General features: G+C 37.1%; 1 protein-coding gene across 1 annotated transcript in view; it reads left to right on the forward strand.

The window, feature by feature from the left end:
- CDH12 (cadherin 12) overlaps window positions 1-14519 on the forward strand; it is a 287396-nt gene that overhangs the window by 94759 nt on the left and 178118 nt on the right. The window lies entirely within an intron of this gene.

The raw sequence follows: 14519 nt of genomic DNA on the forward strand, positions 1-14519 counted from the left end.
AGTAACCCATAGTAATTACATCATCAAACCAGGAAGCAAGTATTATCGTGAACTCATTAGAATAAATTTACAATTCAGCTACCGTGTATATAAATTCATGGTATTAATTTATAGAATATAAATTCACATTTCAATATCAAGCTAAATTCAGAAGTTCTAAGATAATGTATTTTTGAGGTCAATGAATTAAGGATTATGGTTTTAATGATGATTTTAAATAACTTTTATTCCTCAGTCACCACTGCCAATCCCTTATTCTATTTCAAAGTAACTTCTGGTATCTAGCACATTAGTAAGATAAAGCTACCCACCGCTCCCAGGTTACAACTTGAAACTCTTGTGGGGAGCCATTGCTAAGTTTCCTGTCTGACATTCCTCAGAAGGCTTCTGCTGGCCCTACAACCATCCCATTTTAAATATTAGTGTACAACCACAGGGCTGCAAATCTGTTATTCAGTTTTTGCTACATTTTTGAGCTGTTGCTTTTATATCGTGCTGATTGCTAGAGATTTAGAAGTACAATCGAGAAGAAGTAGATTTTATTAGAAAGTGTCCCTGAAAATTGGAATATTACTGGGAGAGAAAAAAAAAAACAAAAAACGAAGGCACTATTTTGAGCAAAAGTAAGGTTTTTAAGAAGACATTGTTTTTTTTTTTTTGTTCCTAAATGGTTTAACCCAGGGCTTACTTCGTGTGAATTTGACACATTTATAAGAATTTATGACCCTCAGTGACTATTATAGAAACAACATCCCTTTTTAAAAAAATTTTTACTGTTTATTTTTTGATGGAGGGAGGGGCAGAGAGAGAAAGGGAGACAAAGAAATCGAAAGCAGGCAGCACAGAGCCCTACATGGGGCTCGAACCCACAAACTGTGAGATCATGACCTGAGCCAAAGTTGCTGATTGAGCCACCCAGGCACCCCTATAGAAACAACATCCTTAAAGCAAACATACACATCCCTCTACATTATTAGAAAATTCTGTCTTATTAGATAGATAATTAGTTCTTTTGTTGTGCCAATTTGGATAAAGGGAAGGACTGCAGAGTCTGAACTTTATATAAAGAAGTTCACACCTGGAACCTGAAGAGAGAAATAAATCTGGAAAATCAGGGTAGGTAAGTGAGAAAACAAAGTGGTCCCAGCTTTTCCAGTATTGGGGTGGGACACAATTTGCTGTAGTGCCTTGAGGTATCAGAAAGATCTAGGGAAGAATGGGTTTTTAAAAATGGTTTGCCGTATGACATTACTGAAGTTTCTCATTGTTTATTCAAGAAATTCCAGTAAATTCTTAAACTGAATTTCAACACACCCTCCCTGTTTTCATTTTTTTTTAAACAATAATAAAGGAGTATTTCTTTTGAAGGTGACACCACACTGAATGCTATGGGTTCACCCAGGTATTATTGGACTACATTTACATAATGTGCTGTTTTCAAAGATATACGAAGAAGTTTAAACAACACTTATGAATTAAATATTAGAAATTAAGTATCTACCACGTACTGCTTTTGCCATTCCCCACAATCCTGTCTATACACATAACAAAACAACATAAGAGACCCAGTGGGGCTTGTGGCATTTGCTGTTTCTGCTTTTACATGACCAACCCAAAGCTAAGGAGAAATTTCCGCACCATCCATCCAGATGTCACATGTACGTTCCTAGATCTCTGGAGCTCATTCCGCAAGCACACCCTTCTTACCACATGGAAATGGTCACTGGTGTAAATCACTTGTGATAACTCTTCGTTCTATTTTCTTTAACCGCCTCCCTTCTGGCAAATTCCTGCTTCTGCGTCATTTTCCTTGGGATATCAAAATTATTTTTGTTCAACACCAAATGGAGTTCACCATGATTTGTTAGACAGAATAACTATTGTCACAGCAAATCTTGCTGTCAGTTTGACAAATCTGTGTTTGAATATTCTCTAGGAAATAATTGTCCTTTCCCGATAACAGGCGACGTTGTTATTACAGTGTTGGAGAAGAATCAACCAATTTAAAAATAGATACAGTAAAATAGCTTATTTTGTAATACAAAAGATCAAGAAATATTGGCACATCAAAACAATTTATTATACAAATGTCATTAGCAATCATAGATTGTGCATCAGAAAATATGATGAACAATTAAACATGGAATGGAAATGAACTCAAGTGAAAATTACAAAGACTGTAACTATGCAAAGGGGAGTGGTGGTGAGCGAGGTGAGCAGAGATTTCAGAGCAAAATTAATATTTAAGACATCAGACTAGAGAATATATTTGGTTCCTGAAAGTTGAAGAAAATTCTAGTGAATATATTAATTGCTTAAGAGAAAGGTCACTTTGTTACCAACTTGTGCTCCATCCAGTATGCCACGGAAGTAATATTCACAGATAAAGTGCTTTTACTCTGACCCAAGGAAATTACTTAATGATCCAGATATTCCCCAACTCAGACTTTCTCCTTGGAGACAGATTTGGATGTTATGAATGTGGTCTTAATTCTTTAAGATCGCTAGAGTAACAATGAATTACAGTAATGTTCTTCTGTAATACCAGTGGTCATGCATGGGTATGGTATACAGTTTAAGTAACTTTTCCTAGAGAGCTGACAGGTGTAACATCTTTAAACCCTTATTCATACTTGTATCATCATCCTCTGCCTGAGCTAAGCCAAGCCATCTTGAGGCAGCTGATTGAGTTATTCATAACCCGGTCTCTATGACACGTTTGATAAATGCCAATTGTGAATCATAATTTATGCAATACGATCAGCCATTTCCTGAGCAGTAGTCAGCGACCAGGTGATCCAACTCAAGATTTGTATTCCCTGTTTTAGTATGTAACCATTACAGGAATTTTGTGCAGTATTGTTTACTATTCGATCTTCATTTTTATACAAAAAATTAACTCCAATATCAGAAAGTAACTATGACTCTCGGACTCTTCAGAAACAAAGTTGATTGCAATCAGTTATACCCTTTGCTGGATTCTAAAATGTCTTTGGGACTTACATTTAGCTTTCAATCTTGGATGAGCTGGTTAAGACTTTGGAATGATTGTTTTATTCATTTTATTTTATTTTATGTTATTTTATTTTTTATTTTTTATTTTATACCTGAGAATAGGGGACCCTGCTTAAAACAAAATCTAAGGAATAGTATTTCTTATTCAGTGACTTAAAAGAAAAACAAAAAGTAGTATAAGTATAACCAAAACAAGGTACATCTAAAGAGAATTACACTGCTGGCTTAATTTAAAAATTAACATGTACTCTTTTTTTTCCCTATGAACTTTATTTTGTTTTACATGAAGTTTGGAGATATGTGCTATGAGTGAATTTTTGGTGGAGGTTTTTGAAGGCTTTTAAACAGAATATTTTGTACATGGCCATACTTAAACAGTCCAACACCGAGAAGGAAATAGTGAAAAAGGAGCCTATCCCTAATATTAATTTATTATACCATTATTATAATTTAGAAACATATAAATCTCCATAGTTTCTTTTTATCAAGAAATGATAAAGCAAATATATTATTTTACCGTATGAGCCATCCATGGCCACAGAGAACAGTCCTAAGTAGGAGTAAACTATCATTAGTGTCTGTGCCCAATAAGCAGAATTTTTGTCAGAAAGTTGGAGACAGAATGTTAGCTATTTTCTATGAATAAAGACATTCTCCATGTATAACCAAAATGTGATTATTAAAATCAGGAAATTAACATTAATGCATTATTGCAATGTGATCTTTAGGCCCCATTCAAGCTTCCTAAGTTGTTTCAATATCTTACATTACAAAACTTTCTCTCTTTTTTTAAGTTTATTTGTTTTGAGAGCAAAAGAGAGAGGGAAAGCAGGAGAGAGTGTGTCTAAGTGGGGGAGGGGCAGAGAGAATGAGGGAGAAAGAATCCCAAGCAAGTTTCATACCGCCAGAGTGGAGCCAGACATGTGGCTCAAACTCACAAACCATGAGATCATGACCTGCCTGAGCAGAAATCAAGTGTCAGAAACTTTACCAACTGAGACACCCAGGTTCCCCAAATAACAAAACTTTCAAGATGAAAATCCCATATTGTATTCCAATGCCATATCTCTTTAGTTTCCTTCAATCTGGAGCAATTCCTTACTCTTTCTTGATTTAGGGACATGTTTGAGTATTTCTGGCCAGTTATTATTTAGCATGTCCTTCATATTGGGTTTGCCTAATGTTTCCTCATGTACAAATTCAGGATATGCTTCTTTGTTAGGTACATCATAGACATGATGCTGTATTCTTGTTGTATCCCGTCAGATAGAACAGGGTTTTGATTTGTCTCATTACTAATAATGTTAATTTTTATTATTTGATTAATGTTGTGTATTAGCTATGCAGTGTGATCAGCCAACATAAACATTAGCCGGAAATTTATCAGTATGAAACAACAAACACTTATTATCTCACAGAAGCATGGATATCCAGAAGTGACTTGGGTGGGTACCTTCGGCTCAAGGTCTCCCTTGAGGTTGTAACCAAGCTGTTGGCTGGGGCCACGGATGGATCTAATGGCTTAATTGGGAGGAGGTGGGAATTTGCTTCCAAACTTACTCATGTGGCGATTGGTGGACTTCAGGCTCTTGCTAGGTAGACCTTTCTCCAGGGCTACCTCACAACACAGCCACTGCCTGGCCTCAGGAAGAGCTATCTGAGAGAGCTAGAGAGAAGGGCATCTCTGATCAAAGCCACGGTCTATATTTATAACTAATATTTAAAGTGATATGCTATCATTTCTGCCATATTCCAATTGTTAGAAGTAAGTCCAATGCACATTCTGGAAATGGGATTACCCAAGAGAATGAATACAAAGAAGCTGGGATCATTGAAGGCCCTCTTACAGAATGCCTACCACAGTTTACCCTCTGGACCCCACTGATTCATGTTGTATTATGCAGTATATACTCAGCCCTTTTTAGGACCCCAAAATCTTTTCCCCTCATTGCATGAGCTCAAAGTCCAGAAACTCATCATAGAATCAAGTGCAAGCATAAATGAGGTTCCTTTCATTCATTTCTCCTTGATCTGAAGACTTGTGATGCCAGAGAAACCAGTTATTTAGCCCCATCCCTGCACCTAACGCACAATGGTGAGATAAGAATGAAAATATTTCTATAGACATTTCTGTTTCAAAAAAAAAGAAAATGGGGTGCCTGGGTGGCTCAGTCGGTTAAGCATCCAACTCTGGATTTCAGCTCAGGTCATGATTTCATGGTCTTGAGATAGACCCCCTTCAGGCTGTGTGTGGACCCTGCTGGGATTCTCTCTCCCCCCCACCCCCTGCCCTTTCCCTGCGCTCTCTCTCTCTCTCAAAATAAATAAATAAATAATTTTTAAAAAGAAGGAAAATGAACAAAATAAAGGTGCTACTGGCCCATCAAATTCCTGAAGTCTAGCTGGTAAATAGTAAAAGCTCTTTGATTAGGTTCAAGGCCCGACAATATCTGTCCATGGCTCTCACTTATACCACCTCAGCTCTTGGCTCTACCTTCTGAGCTGGCCTTCCTTTCTCGTGAAATGTAGCCAGATTTGCAAACACACAGCTCTCTTGGCTGGCTTCCTGCCAATAGAATTCAAAGGGTTCAAAGGCTTAATCTTACTGTACAGTCTCTGACTCTTTTTCTTCAGTTCACACTTTTGATGTATCTACATGCAGAACTCTATTTTGTCAGTAGTATGGGTATCCCATGAATCTTTTGGGGGCTCACTGAATTAGACAAAAAGTCTCTTCAAGACAAATTCTCTCTACCTTGGACCCTACTGAGGTGCCTGAGTGACAAAGTCTTTACGTGAATTAGAATCCTTATTGTTAGCTAGAAAGGATCTTTGAGTCATACTTACCCATTAATCTCTAAGGAGGGGAGATTTGTCTGACTAGATAGTAAGCCAACGGACCATCCTTGATCTATCTAAGGTCTTAACAAAAAGTTTCACAGTCACTCCATGACTTTCCTGTGTGCCCCGGATTTGATTTTTGCTTAGAGACCATTTCTTAATTTTAGCATCATTTGCCATCTGAGAAGACTAGGAACCTTCAAAACCAGCAAGACCTGGATCCCTTTTGTTTAAAAGTCACTGGGTCCATTTCTGTTGTTACATAAATGCAGGGAACAGTTTTGCTGCAAAAGTTTTCTGTCTTAGCTGCTATGCAGTGACCCTCTAGTTTCCCATATAATATTCTCATTTTCCTGCAAGCCTCACATGCAGCACCTCCCAAGTCCAACATTCAATAGAGGGTGTGTTTGAGGCATTTTATACCGACCTCCTCCTCAAAGCCCACTGCCTAACTGTAAACAATTACCCCCTTTTAAGTGTTTGTTAGAACACATCCCACTACCATGTACAAATTGCTATTATCTACTACTGTATAACAAATTACCCCTGGATTTAGAGACTTGAGACTGAAAGTATGTATTATCTCTTGGTTTATCTGGGTCATGAATTTGGGTTCAGCTTAGCTGGATGTCTCTGCATCAAAGTGTCTTGTGGATTTAGGGTCAAAGTGGGGGCAAGGAATATGGTTTTTCTGAAGATTCACCTGAATGGGGGATGTACTTCCAAGCCCAGTCACGTGGCTGTTGTCTTAGAATTGGTATCCTGTCTCTTCTGCTATATTTTATTTTATTTTTTTTAGGATCTGCTTGATAAAAGCCCATTTTACTCTCCGGGGAAAGGAATTAGCCAGAGGTGTGAATGTTGGAGGCAGGCATAACTGAGGTCCATCTTAGAGGCTATCTACGTTAGACGATGATTCTACTGTAATGTCACTCTTTATCTTTTTGTAATTATTACATATTTTGTTGAGAGATATTTTGAAACATGAAAGATAACCTTGTCCTCATCGCACTTTCAAATGATCCATCTATTAGTTTATGTCAGTATGGTCTCGAGGTCTTTCTTACTGTATTAAATTCGTTCAGATGTATTAGCACCATTATTGATTTTAATATTGCAATGTTAAAATATAACATGAATTAAACATAAAATATAACATGCACTGAAATGTAAAGTAAAAGTGAAGACACTTTAAGCTGATATTTGTGTCTTTTCAACATTACCTCTTAATTATTTGAATATTCCCTTCCTTTCTGGCCCAAAAACATATGTGGGACTTGTCTTCAATTTTCCTTCCTCAGCTCTGGGAAGAGTGACTTCTCCAAGAAGCTTTCCCCCCATGCTCATAGAGAGTAATATTTAGGAGCCCAAATCTGGTTGTCATGCGTGTTCTTTGCTATTAGAAAAATCATTGCTCCCAGGCCCTCTCAGTGGGTACAGCTAAAGAATATATCTATATGCATATATGTGCAAAATATTTATTTCTGTATCATCCTAAATATATTGAGAACCTTGATTTTATACCAATACTTCTTATTCTAATCTAACACCATGATTTATTTCATTTTTTTAACCCTCTAATAACTTACAGCTCTCTTTTGCAAGAGTGAGAAATCTGGCTGTCGTTATCCTTAATACATGTATTTTGTTCTTTGACCAAGCCCCCTGTAGGCCACCAATCTTTCACTGCCACTCAGCCTCCCAACACCTTGCAGATTCTCCAGTGACTCCACTTTGACTTTGAAAATCTGCACTGGCTGTTTCCGCTACCTTCTCTACCCCACCGTGGAGGTTTTGTGCATCTCACCAGGACTTCGAATTCCCATACCAGGCCATATTTCCCACATATAACATGCCTTCTTCATGCCAGCGGATCTCTGTGTGGACACCTTTCTCACTCTGCTCGAGTTTCAATACCTTGTTCAGGTCTATTGTAGCTTTTGTCCAATTCTTCCACCCCGATATCCCTGCCAGTACAAAAATCTCTCTGCTCACCCTAGCTAGGCCTTAAGACTGAATTATTCTAGAAGATAAGCAAAGAGCAAGGGCTCTCTTTGATTCTTAAAGGAACTTAACATGTTTCTAGAAGTGATTATCTCTGGGTTGTATTTCCCATACGCATTAAACTGTGTTTAAATGAAGGGTCATTCATTTGATTTTAAGTTCCTTCGTAATTTACTCAGCTGAGTCCAAATTTTGCTATGAGAGGCCAAATATGACCTAGGAAGTAGTTGATAAGCCATGTTTGCGAAAATACTATTTTTTAAATTCCTTTTCCACATTGGAAAAATTTTCTATTCTTATATTCAATAAAATATATGTATATATATTTTGGGGGGGGTGGCTCAGTCGTTAAGCATCTCATGGGTTCAGGTCATGATCTAATGCGGTTTGTGGGTTCGAGCCTCACTTGGGCTCCGTGCTGATAGCTCAGAGCCTCGAGCCTCCTTCGGATTCTGTGTCTCCCGTTATCGCTGCCACTCCCAAGCACATGCTCTGTCTCTCTCTGTCTTTCAAAAATAAAGAAATGTTTAAAAAAAAAGAAATATGTGTATATATATATATATATATATATATTAAAATAAATATATATTTATTTATATATATTTCTGTATATATATATTAGAAGGCATGTCATATATATATATATATATATATATATATATATATACATATATATATATATATGCATATCTACAGAGAGACAGAGGACAAAACTCTGTTGTAACACATTCTATTGCAACATGTGGGTGTTAAACTTAAGAGTACAAATTCCTGCTCCACTCTTTCCATGGTTGTGAGTGCTTGCTCAGGTTATTTGTCCTCATTGTGCTTTGGTTTCATTACCTGCAAATGAGGAATAAAAAGACCTAATTCCTAGAGTTACTGCAAGTAGTAAAAGAGAGAACTTACATGTAACATTCGCTACAACGCCTGGATAAACACAATCAATATACAGGGATGGATCCTGTTAATAATTTGATGATCATTCTCAGGAAACGAGCAGGAGAATGTGTAACGTGTAGCAGTCCTAGCTAATTATCCCTCCCCCTTTTTTTCAGGTAGTGCCCCCCTCTGACACATGAGCTCAATATTTACTATCATTTTTGAAACAAGCTATATACCAAGTCTGCTTAAAAGCCTAATAGTTTTTCTATCCCGATTTACATTTTCTTAAGTGTAGAGTAGTCTTTTGTCTTAATCTGTGGAGACAAGATGTTGATTTGTAAGAAACACCAATTATCACCTTACACTTGTGCTTTCCAATCTGCCGAGCCGCTGTAACACATTTGATGAAATTGAGCAAGGCCTGGCGATCCCTCTGGTGTCAGCAGCGAAGTGTCCACAGGGCACAGCATGGCAGGACTATTTTCAGGGCCATAGGATGTTACGACTGTGTGTTCAGGGAGCATTTTATTCCTCCGTTTGATTCCTATGTTTTTATTAGCGGTACAATTGCAAAGGTAATGCTATTGACAGTTTTTGTGTGGCCTTGAGAGAAGTGTATGAATTGTTTTAGTAGCAGCCCAGTGACTCCCTAAACATAAACCATGCTGCATTGATAGTTGCTGTAGCAGCCACTGATCAGCAATAAATGTTAAAAATTAACAAGAAGTTCCTTTTTTTCCTAACCACCAAATGACTCTAAGCATTAAATATATGTTAGCAGGAGTTGCTTCTTGGCCACTGAGTGGTTCAAAACATTAAACATATTTTTAAAGTATTACTCTTTCCCCAGCCTCCAAGTGGTTGTAAACATTAAATATGTTTTATAAAAACTGCTTTGCCAGCTACTGGCAGGATAGCTATGAACATCATTTTTCTTTAAAGTTGCCTTCCAGCTGCAGGACTGTTTTTTTTTGTTTCTTTCTTTTCTTATTTGCTCTATTCTATTTATTTTTTTCTACACAAAAGCAGGCAAGAGGGAATCTTGGCCCAATTGTCTCTTGCTTTATGATAAGTGATCACGGGAGCACGGTGACACCTATATAAAACCATGCCGGCATTAGGAGTTCTCGGAGGTTCAATTGCTTGGACTGGGTATTCCACATAGGTATCAGCTACATTTTCCAAACTAATTTTTGTGTCTGCTTTCCATTGTGCAAAGCATTGAGGTCTGAAGATGGGTATAAACTCAGCGTAGCATTAAGGAAAATAAATTCAAGCAACCAGACATGGATGGATTCTGCGCATTGATCAAGGTGAAAATATTCCATCAAGAGAACAGGCTCAAAGACAGGCAAAATGGCAGGACCAGGAAGTTAATGAGATCTTTAGCCCAAACATGATGAAGGACTTGAAATCTATGTCTGCAAATAATTCAATGTGACAACTGCAAGCAATTCACACAGTGAAGCTCATGTCACTCTATGAAAGTCTATGCAGGACTTAGCCAGGAAATTGGTTTATTTTAACCACATTCACAATGAAAATCAAGTGTGGCACCTGAGTCAATTAGAAACATGAATCTGCTCTGCCGATCACCGGCACAATAATTCATCATCAAGCCAGATAATTACCCAGTAAAGGTCTTATTTCTACAGGATCCAAGTGTTTACCAAGTCATATAAAATTGTATTTTGCCAAATGTTCTATTCTAGGTATGTGTGCAACAGATTTAAATATTTAGGGATTACCCATTATGTACAGGCACTTTTGGGTACAGGGGTTAGAACAATGAGGAAAACAGACAAAACTCCTGCCCTCAGAAAGTTTCTTTCCGACGATCCAGTGAAAGGGCAGCAAACTATGTTCTATGGGCTAGTCTGACACATCAGCTGTTTTAGTGGAATGCAGTCACACTTCATTTACATATTGTCGGTGCCATTTCACACCACAGTGACAGTGCTGGCAAAAAACCATATGACCTGCAAAGACTAAAATATTTACTTTCTGGTTCCTTACAACAAGTTTGTTGAGCCATGAAATAGTGGATGGTGTATCAGAGGGAGTTAAGGTTAAAATTTTAAATAAATGTATGAGAAAGAAGAGTGTTTACCTTAGAAAATGCCTCCTCAAGGGGCGCCTGGGTGGCTCAGTCGGTTGAGCATCCGACTTCTTCTTCGGCTTAGGTCATGATCTCGAGGTCTGTGAGTTCGAGCCCCACGTCGGGCTCTGTACTGACAGCTCAGAGCCTGGAGCCTGCTTCGGATTCCGTGTTTCCCTCTCTCTCTCTGCCCCTCCCCCGCTCATGCTCTGTCTCTCTCCTGTCAAAAATAAATAAAACATTAAAAAAAAAAAGAAAATGCCTCCTCAAAAAGAAATAAAAATGAAAGAAAGAAAGAAAGAAAGAAAGAAAGAAAGAAAGAAAGAAAGAAAGAAAGAAAGAAATGGCAGGACCATAGGTAAAATGAAGAGTAGAAGCAAGTCCCATTTAGTTTGTGCTAAAAGAAATGGTTTGACTTGATTCTAGTCACTTACGCACTGTCTCCAAATATTAAAGGTGCACAATATAGTATTTTTTATTTCCCTGCGGAAGTAATTCTTCTCTCCATTATGTAACCATATATATGTATATTTTTTTTAATTAAAAGAAAAATTTTAAAATGAAACTAAGAAGGTCGAAGAGAATAACCTCTAGATTGGGTTGAACCAATCCTTCTTTATATGATTTCTCAGGTTTTGTTAAGTTCTTTGCCTCACTGGAATTTACTGGAAGCAAATGTAAACACAACATCCAGTATTAACGGCTGTTGCCCAATAAGTGTTACAGGAGACTTTCTCAGAAAGCCAGGTCCCAGTGAGTTCATCAAGGTTGGCACTATTTTCAGTCCTGACCAAGAAACTGAAACTTGTAGAAAAAAAAAATTCGTGGCTACAATTTTACAAATAATTAGCAAAAATGAATATGAAAATATGGTACAATTTGTTTAATTGGCAACAGTACTTGAAGAAGAAACATGTCAATTGAATTGTCGTCTGTGTTAATTTTGCCTCTGAGAAAAACATTGTAATGGGATAATTTCATGAAATGCTTTGATGGCAAGAAAGTGCCAAAATATGATTAGCTACTGCACAATTCAAATTAGACAAGAAAGCAATTGGTGGCAGCCTGAATATGGAGAGGTTTTGTTTCATGCCTTTTTCTTCTCTTTTTCCATGTGTTTAATCAAGGACATTTTGTTTGACAGTGAAATGATTTATACTGAAAACATTGTTATCACAAGAATTTAGTAGAAACTTCACTATAGAAGGAGAAGACACACTTCCATTTTCTCAAATCTCTTAAAAAAATATAATTGCCATCTGAAAGAATGTGTCATCTTCATAGAAGTAATACTTTTTATAACTGGTATTAAGTCCCTATTTAGCTAAAGGCCGAATGAGAAGCAACTCACCCATACGATTATGTTTATATTTCTACTGTCAAATATATTCAGTTAGTATTTAAACTGGGTTATCTTTCATTATTTTTTATTTCTACTCAGTTATTCAGAATGGATATTCTAGAATTTTAAAAGGTCGTTTAAATTTTGCTACCTATATTTCATATCCCCGGTTCTTTTAAAAAATAATCTGGTATATGCCTAAACTAATAAAGGGGATTATGCACTCATTTTCTAGCAGATCTTAGCTTTGTACCAAAGGTTGCTTAAACACAATGTATAGAGATTCTCTTTTGTATTTTTTTAAAATAGGATTTATGTGTCACCTGAACCATAACAGATCCTTATGGCATATCACCAAGAACACTGTCTTCCTATGTTAATTCCTCATAACAGAAGCAGGTTTAGAGATTTTAAATGTGGGACAGCTATTAAACAGTTTTGAATGTTTTCTTATGATAATAAGATTCTTTTATTTGTTAAATAGCAGGAGAAAGGACTTTTCAAGATTATTTTTTCCGTGCATACATTTACTTCTCAAGAGGGTGGCTTATGGAAAGTATCTTAAAAAGAACTAGTACAACTGAAAAAAAGGAAGTTGAAAGAGTGTTCACTGAACACTGGGAAGAAATAATTGTCTTAATTGCAGAAAAGCAGAATATTATAGTGAAAACAAAATAGGCTTTGGAGTACCAAAGGTCTGGATTCAAGCTTTGCTCAAGTACGGGGGAATATTTAGATAAGTGTTTCCTTTTGGTAAAGCTCAGATGGGGAGCACTGTTTTTATAAGGATGGAAAGAGACACCATTTGTCAACAAAAAAACAACCAAACAAAACCAAAAAACCAAACCTGAGAAGGGTTTCAATAAATACTAGTCACTGACTCCTCCTTTCCTTCAGCAGCTTTTTCTATGGGGTTTTCGATTTGGAGCAGATAAGAGCCTTTGATTACTTTTCTCTCTTCATCTTTGTAATTACTCTTAGCAAATCACATAAGGATGTTTCCAAAAAAACATCTCCTTTCAGTATTTATATATTTCAAAAACCACTCATCCAAAATATATGAATAGTGACGCAGCACATAGGAAATAACATACAATTTGTATAAAATATCAGGAAATACTGTGCATAAATATGTCTCCTGGATGTTAAAAGCAATGTCTTTTGGTTCAAATTCATGAAAATAGACTGAAGAAACACATTTATTTCTTCTTTGTTCCAAAGCACTGCTGAAATAACAGAATGCAATGTTTAAAAATATAACTATAGGAAGCATGGAAATGTTGTACTAGCAGACCAAAGAGGAAGGAATTTTTGAAGAATAAAGGTTATGTCAGAGGGACTTCTGGTTTGGGCCACAATAGAATTGTTGGTCTTAGGCTTGGATTTTCACCATAAACATGATAAAACTGAACAACATATACGACGCAACAGTTTTTATGTATGTGACAAAAAATATAAATTTGTCAACCTTGAGAGAAGGGAAAGCCATGAAATAAGCCTACATTTAGCTGAATTCTGATTGGGGCACTTTTGCTACCATGACACTACGTGGAGTCTAAGAATAATAAGCCAAGACATAGAGATTACAGCCTGGAGTTGCTCAAGTGACTGCAATTTGAGACCTGCTGAAGTGGTTGGAATTAGTGTAGGGAAGTAAGGAGAAGCTCAAAGAAACACTGCAAAAGCCAGAGTGAGGTTTTAACCTGGGTTTTCACCAAGGGCTGATCTGTGCCGAAACAGAATCAGTGTCTGGGGGGCTGCAGGGCCAAGATACCAATGGTAACACAAGGCAGGGAGAAGTTGAAGTTACTGACTAGTCACAGGGAAGATTTCATTGAACATCTCGGACACTTACACGAGACACCAGAAAGGCTATGCATTTTTAGGAGCACAATCATGTGTCCTTCAATAAAGGCTGTGCCCTATGCGTTTTAAAAAATATTTTAATGTTTATTTATTTTTAAGAGGTGGGGGCAGAGAGAGAGAGGGAGACACAGAATCTGAAAGCAGTCAGCACAAACACCAAATCTGAGTTGTCAGCACAGAGCCTCACACGGGGCTGGAACTCCTGCACTGCGAGATCATGACTTGAGCCGAAGTTGGGTGCTTAACCAGCTGAGCCACCCAGATGCCCCTACCCTAAGTCTAAGAACAAAAATGAAAGAGACTTTTCTTAAAAAAGAGTTAAACTAGGACTGACAAATTCAAAAATATTTGCCAGTAGTTTAACTGCCCTCAACGGATTATCTTAAGTCTTTTTGTAAGAAGATAATATACAGATTTTCTACAGTGGTTTATTTAAAACTTTCAGCATGAAATAAAAACAAATATAAT

This window comes from Panthera leo, chromosome A1, assembly GCF_018350215.1.
Source record: "Panthera leo isolate Ple1 chromosome A1, P.leo_Ple1_pat1.1, whole genome shotgun sequence".
NCBI lineage: Eukaryota > Metazoa > Chordata > Mammalia > Carnivora > Felidae > Panthera > Panthera leo.